Here is a 7,510-nt window from a genome sequence, read left to right on the forward strand (position 1 = left end):
TGGATAACCATTTTTTTCCTGATACATTACTTTTCTTCAATTATTACATCAAAATCCTCATTAAGGATAGTTTCTTTATATATATAAAAAATGTTGTACCAATTTTGAGAAGTTCATATCTGTAGAAAAATGTCACTTCGTCATATTCCTTGAAGAGATATTGGTTAATTATTTTGCCATTTTATAATTCTGTATGGACTTTTTTTCACTCATATATTTAGTAGGTTTTGAACTTGCAAATATTGCCTACAGTAGAAAAGAAGTTAAGCTCTTGTAATTGCTTGATAGCAGCATCCTGTCTTTTTGAGGTTAAAGCAAGACAGCATGTGATTTCTTTTTCCTTACCCTCTTTCAACACATGAGCCAGGAGCAGAAAACCAGCTGAAACAGTGATGATTACAAATGACAACTTGTGGCATGTGTTACCACAGTCTCTGTATACAGTAATCCAGCCAACAACGCATTCTGCTAATGACCATGTGGATTCAGGGAAAATTGTTTATTTTCTGGACAAAATCAACTACAGACATGTTTATTACTGTATGTTTTTCCCAGGATCTGTATTGGATAAGCAAACCATACACAGTGTTAGTTTAAAAGGTCTTTGCAAATACTGGGTAAAAGCTGCCCCCTTCAAAGTCAGTGACTAGCAGTGCATAGATGTTAGCAAGGGTAAGGTTATAATTACCCATACAGCTATTGGACTGTCAAATATTTTAGGTTCTGTTTAGCCTGTTCACAACCTGACTGAGAGAAATCTTCTCTCTCAATAGCTTCCTGAGTTATTTTAGTCAAATAAATTACATCATGAGCTCCCAGTCAGGCAGGGATGTGACAGGCTCTTGAAGGTGTCAGATGTGAACCTTGCTGAGCTTGAAGTTTTCCTGAGGTAACTGAAAATTTTAAATCCATCTCTTGAAGGACACAGTTTCCCTGGATGACACTTCAGACATATTAAACATGGGCCACTAAAGAGCAGCTCTTCTCGAAGGGCTTGTAGGAAATAAGTGATTAGATGGAATTAGCCGGTGTGCATCTGGACAAAGGCTTTAGACATGTTTGGACAAAGTCACGATGCAACCCCATAAGCTAAAATTTAAGGGATTGTAACTGGGTAACATTAACATTTCCCAACATAAAATTAAAGAATGAGAAAATGAGAAACTATGGAACAACTCTTTCTATGTCTGAGTATGTAAGCAGCATCTTTCCTCTCATAGAGAGAAAGGGCACAGTAAGGACCCTCCATTAGTCTTCAAAAGCTATGGCAGCATAGTACAGATTAGCTGTCCTATCTAGAGCGACGCTGTAATGACAGCTACAGCAAAATTACCATCCAGTCAAAATAGCCTCAGTTCACAGGTTAAGTATGCCAGTGTCATTAAGCTAAGTGTAAGGAATAAACATGATCAGTCTCCATAAATAACCAAGGCTGGGAGGGGAAGAAGCAGCCACTTCTGAGAAAGCAGAGGATGGAGCACAGCAAAAACCCAGCAAGAGGAATTATTTATGTCACTGCAAAAGCTGAGGGCATGGCTCAGAAGGAAAGGTATATATTGACAGCTTGAAGACTCCTAACAATGTTTTTTCTAATTAGGGAAGCATTTTAAAAGCTTTTGGTTAGATTCTTTAGGTTCAGTGATGTAAATCCTTTTGGAGCACTTTGATCCTGTTTTTCATTATAGTCAAGTTTTGTCATAATTTGAATGTAATTCAACTGAACAATCAGAGATCCCTTTTTCCAATATCCTGGTTACCTCCCAACCCTACAGCAATGCTGATGGTAAAAAGCACCAAAATCTTTAAAAACAGTGTTCTGTTATTTCTAGTTGCTGTTTTTGATAAGTATTTTCCTAAATTTACCAAATTATATGACATCAGTTCAAATAGAGAGTTCACAAAAGATGGAGTCACAGCTGCTCCCTCATGTCTCAGTTCATGAAATAAAGATAGATCTCAGTGACTGAAAACTTCTCCATTATTCTAATGTTCATATAATTTTTATCTGTATACTTAAGACACAGCCTCACTTCAGTGAGATATCCATTCACATGAACAGAATGCCAAGAAGTGACAAATCCAAGTTTCCCCTTTGGAGAAAAAAATCCTGACTCCTCATAACTCCATATATTCCTCTTGCCCATATCCTTCTCTCAAAGTCTTTCCAGTGTCATTTGTCTGGGAAAACAATATGCAATATACACTTTATTTCCCTGAAATGCAAAAAAGCCTTTCTTATATTTAAACTTCCCATTGTCATCTAGGTCACTGGATAGTGATGATTATTCAAAAAATTTCCTCTTGCTTTAGTAACTTGAAATTAATTTAGCTCACTGTGCTGCACACAAAGCTGCCTCAGAGTAGCACACCCAGTGACAGACATTTTCAAACAACCTTCAGTTGTATGATTCATTTCCCTACGGCTGTTTTACATGAGTATTAATATACTCAGAACTTCCCTGCCAACAAGGATTGGCCTCTTGACTTTCTTGTTTGGTGAGGGTATCTTCTCTTAGGCGTTTATCTCATTACACCCAATTAGCAGTTAACATTTTATAATCAGAATTCACTGCCTAACTGTGCCTGGCCAAGTGTTGCTTTCTCCCCTACATAAATATTACTGACCTCTTCTGACATTGCAGATTTGGTCCTCAGATCAAGATTATATGTACAGACTTGCAGATAAATGCTTAAAGAGCTTCACCAGGCAAGCACTAGCGACAAGTGTACAATCTCTTCATCTGGTTTCCACAATACTTGTGGCCAAAACCAAGACAAATATTTAAATGGCTGCAACGGTCCTACTGAAAGAGGTAGGAAAGACCAACACAAAAATTCCAGAAAGGACAAAAATGAGCCAGTACTTCCTATACAGTATGCAGGCTGACAACTATATACCCAAACCTGCAGTATTTCAGTCGTTTGGAACAAGAGAGCAATCTCAGCCCAGTGAGATGTCATTTGAATTAGTGGTTTAACACTTATCCTGCTCTTTGCTAACATCTCCTGAGACAGAGTTACACTGCTTTTGGACACCTTCTAGATGAGAAAGGCAGCTCTGAGCACTGCTCCATATGTGCACTGACAGAGCTGGGAGCTGACTTTCCAGGTCAGCTGTTTTCCCCTGAGCAGGTGAATACAAGTAAGAGCACAAAGATACCATCACAAAGCATCTGCTACATGTTGCTGATTAACATTGACCAGAACTTGCCAGAAATGATTAGCATTGTAGAATGAGTCATTTTGCCTATACATACTCAAAGATACCATGCTTATCTAAAGGAACCTAAGCCAGGACTAAATGAGTTAGTTGCAGAACAAAGGTAGCTGTGCTAGCACAGTGTGATACTCTCTTCTCAACAGAGCTAATTAATCTGTGCAGAATGCCACGGTAATACAGCTGTATTGTTTCTGGCAGCAGCCCAGCCTGGGCCTTTCCACCACACCTTCACTCTTTGCTTCAGCAACGTCAGCTCAACATCAACAGGCACTTCCCAAGTACGTCAGGAATTAGTCAGATTACAGAAGTAAATTCTCCTAACAATTAAGAAATTTCAAATGCTATTAAAAATAATATAAATAAAAGCAACATTTTTCTTAACAATACCATGTAAAAATCCCTTTAACAAAATTCCTTTCTAGAATCACAGGCCAAACAAGACAAAACAATGGGCCAAAAAAGATCAGCAGAAAGTGATATTTGACTAGAGATTCTTTAATATCTTCTATGACAAGGAAAGAGAATTCTTTGTAATGTATGACTTCTGAACCCTGAGACAGCCATCTGACATCAGGGGTTGCATTTCAGTGGAGCTACTTCCTTTTGCCTCAGTTGGATTTTTTTTCCATGGCCATTCAACTCTGTGTTTCAACAGTAAAATACCTGAACTTTCAGAAGTAGCTGCTTGACGAAGATAGTGAGTACTGATTTCACTCATTTATTTGCTAGATTTAAAAAATTGTTTCTATCATTTTTGTGTGTTTCTGTTTTAAAACTTGCATTATTATTTCTCAAAGGCTGCTGTGAGTTCTTCATTGATCAGAAAAATTCACTTTGACTGGATTCTTACAAGAAATGCCTGTTTTCCAGGGTAATTATTTATTTTCAGTTGATTAATGAATTACCTGAGAATGAAACCAAAAAGCCTACGCATGACCCTCACAATGCATGTGCACACTTGCACGCATAAATGTTTATTCATTAAAAAATGAAAAACATTAAGATGTTAGAATAGTTTAAAAAAGCATTAAAGAACAGGTGTTACATCCAACATTTGAGAAATAAAGCTAAGTCTTATTTTGACAAATCAGTCTTTCTGCACCCCAGTTCTGAAGATAAGGGAAGTTTTCATAAGCTGTCACAGCACTGTATGGAGACTTTGAAAGTGATGCCCAGAAGTTCAGAAGTTCACAGTAACCTGAAGATTATTGTGAGGCATGTTTCTAACCTCCTGTGTCCACTAACTTTTATCACAACTTGCTCCCATGCAGCCAATTCACTCAGTGAATTTTTTTTTGTTTTGTCAGTGAGGCTGACAAAACATCTGCAAAATGTTAGAGGTGCTCCCACAATTAAAAAAAACAACATCAATTAATTCTTTCATCATCATTTCCATTATTTGCATTGAGCAGTGTAATAGACTTTACTGTCATGCACCACCAGCAACCTATGAATCACTTCCACTTAACTCAGCAGGCATGAGCATGAAAAAAATTAACTTGAATGTAATTCCTTGTTGCTCTGAAGTATTCTGATGAAGTTCACCCTTTAGCTTGGAAGGGACATCAGTTCTACAGAAGTTCTTCATGGCCCAGGTCCTTCATGACCTTGCTACTCATGTAAGTCAATAATACAACTGTAAAACAGTTTTTACATATTTTTTCCCTAGCATTTTGGTAAGACCATGAAAGAGCAAGAATAGCACAGACAAGGTTACTGCAAAAAAAAAAAAAAAAAAAGCAGCTTACCAGTAGGTGGCTTCCCAGTTCTCAGAGACTGCAATACTATTGGAAGACGTCTCAGGGAAGAAAAAACAATGACAGTTTTCTGTCTCTCCTGCATGGTCCATTGTGCTTACAGGTATTTGAACCAGGCCCTACTGAAGTAAAATGGTGCATGTTCAGTCGATGAAATGTAATCATGTCTACACATACCAGCTGAAGCTCTGATCTTTATCTGACCATTTGGCATCTATACTATGAACTGCAAGCTACTTTATAGAATTAGTTGATTGATATAGACTAAAGAATGATAACATGTTTTTACTTAGCCATTTCCACAGCTAAATTGCTTGTAAAGGGTTTGTATAATGCTCAAATGGAAAAAAATACACCAGTAATTATGGACATTTGTATATAGGAGAGCTGCCTTCCATGCATACCTTTTCTCATAATATCCCCATTCCTGAAAAGCATTACAGTTGTTTTTTTTTTTTCAATTTCAAATTCAGCTCTTTAGTGCACTCCAACAGCATGTGACTAATAATAAATCACAATAACAGAAAGACGTGACTACAAAAAAACAGTAAAGCGTAACTGTAATTGGGTCTCAAGCTACTTAACCAAATTACAAGCCCTATTCATCCTTTTTATGTAGGACCCATAAAACATGTTTCTTTCACAAACAAAAACACACCAACAAAAAACACAGAAGTACCACTATAGAAGCGTTCATTAAGGGAGCCAGGAAAATGATACCCAAGAAGCAGGATTAGCTACACACAGAAGGCATGACCCAAGACCAGCGATCAACAATCTGTAGAAAGTACATACTTTCACCTATGTTATTTCCCCCCTTACCCTTGCAGGCCTCTGAAGCATCTCACAAGAAGGCTGCATTGGTCCTCTCACATGCACTGGACATTTGCAAGCTTTAATGAAGAAAAAGACATGGAGAAGATACTTATGTTACACATACTTTTCTTCAGTATTGGAAGGCTTGGTACACGATTTTCTTAGCATGGCATTCCCAGGAGTTTCTATTAGCATTAAAAAATAAAATTCTCAGAACTTATTAGGGATCCATAGCAGCTTCACAGTGAGAATTCAAGTTTTTGACCGACTCACTAGCTCCTTTTCAATGCCATGACAATTACACAAGCAACACAGTTTTGTTATCTAAATACACAGAGGAATGCATACAACTCAAGGGGCACATGAAGAGCTAAATCACAAGTATACTGTAATAATAAGCTATCACTGTCAGCAAAACTAGCCTTAACCATATCTTGTTAAAACAGAAGGATTTATTGCTCTTATTTGTTAATGTCTGAAGATGTTCCTGCCTTCATATTTTCACAGAAAATTAATTGCTCACCCAAATGCTTTTCACTTATCAGTTTCCATTTTAAAATGTCCTGCAATTATTTTTAGACACAATGACCCTTCACGAACAGGAAAACGAAAAAGAATCTCTGAAACAAAACACAAACTCTTCACTTGGTGGCAATTTTGATGCATTGCCCTCTTGACAGTAAGGCAATAAAAGGAAACAGAGCAGATATTCCCAGAGCCACTGGAGCACTGATGATATAAGCCTAGGTCACGCATGCTATTTTTCTATGTATATTTTCCTGAAGCAAAGGCTAGGAGCAAAATAGATTGTGATGGTATGTGCACCTAATTTAAGACTTATATTGTACCTGAGGGGAAAAAAGTGGAGTAACCTGGAAACTAGAAGCTTTATTTCAAAACCTAGATTTTTTGGCTAATCTCCAGCATTGATCACAGCTATTTTCAAGGAAATTCATTACACTGTAAAAGCCAGTATTCTGAAAATTTGTTTCAAGGACATGTTTAACAGGCTGAAATTGGGAAAAAAAAAAAAAATCGCTTCAGCTTTCTAAAATCACTCTAGAAATAGGAAATTATTTCATTCTGATGATGTTGAAAGCATTTCATGTTGATTTAATTATTAATTTAACATAGTTGTGTTGTATTCCATAGGAAAATCATAGTTAAGCAAAGGAAAAAGTTGAAGTGTTTTAATCCTATTAAAGTGATAAGTTTTACCTTCTTGAAAGGAAAGCAGGTGATATATGAAAATGAAATCGTTCAGTGGTCCCAAATAAAGTCGTCTTTTTTTCTGTTGCTGTTTTTTTTTTTTAATTTAGAATTTCATTGGAAAATGCTAACCTACCAGATCTTCTCTTTCTTACAAAGACAAATCCAGTTTCTGGCCCACTTTAGTATATTCATTGCTTGTAAAGATTATTTTATTACCTCCTTATGAGCTAAATTGTTCCTGTCTGGCACAGACTACTGGAAAAATCAATGCAGACCCATACTACTCTGGAAGGAGTAACAGGAAACACTGGGGTTTCTCAGAACTCCCTGATTGTCCTGGGAGATATGTCAAACAATTTAAGGCACCCTTTTAGTGAGGTACAGTATATTTACCACTATTAATCTCACTGTGCTGGTAACAATAAAGCTCAATAGCTACTTTTATGGCTGATTATTTTTAGAAATTGAAATGGAGGAAGGAATGGAAAAGAGCCCTGTAATACTT

The 7,510-nt window shown here is 36.9% G+C and overlaps 1 long non-coding RNA gene across 1 annotated transcript; it reads left to right on the forward strand.

The window, feature by feature from the left end:
• On the forward strand, nt 3,854-5,942 carry LOC110398245. The gene is made up of 3 exons (XR_002438284.1): nt 3,854-3,917; nt 4,018-4,091; nt 5,808-5,942. It is a non-coding gene; the product is annotated as an uncharacterized LOC110398245 (long non-coding RNA).

The sequence above is a fragment of the Numida meleagris genome, chromosome 4 (genome assembly GCF_002078875.1).
Source record: "Numida meleagris isolate 19003 breed g44 Domestic line chromosome 4, NumMel1.0, whole genome shotgun sequence".
NCBI classification, from domain to species: Eukaryota; Metazoa; Chordata; class Aves; order Galliformes; family Numididae; genus Numida; species Numida meleagris.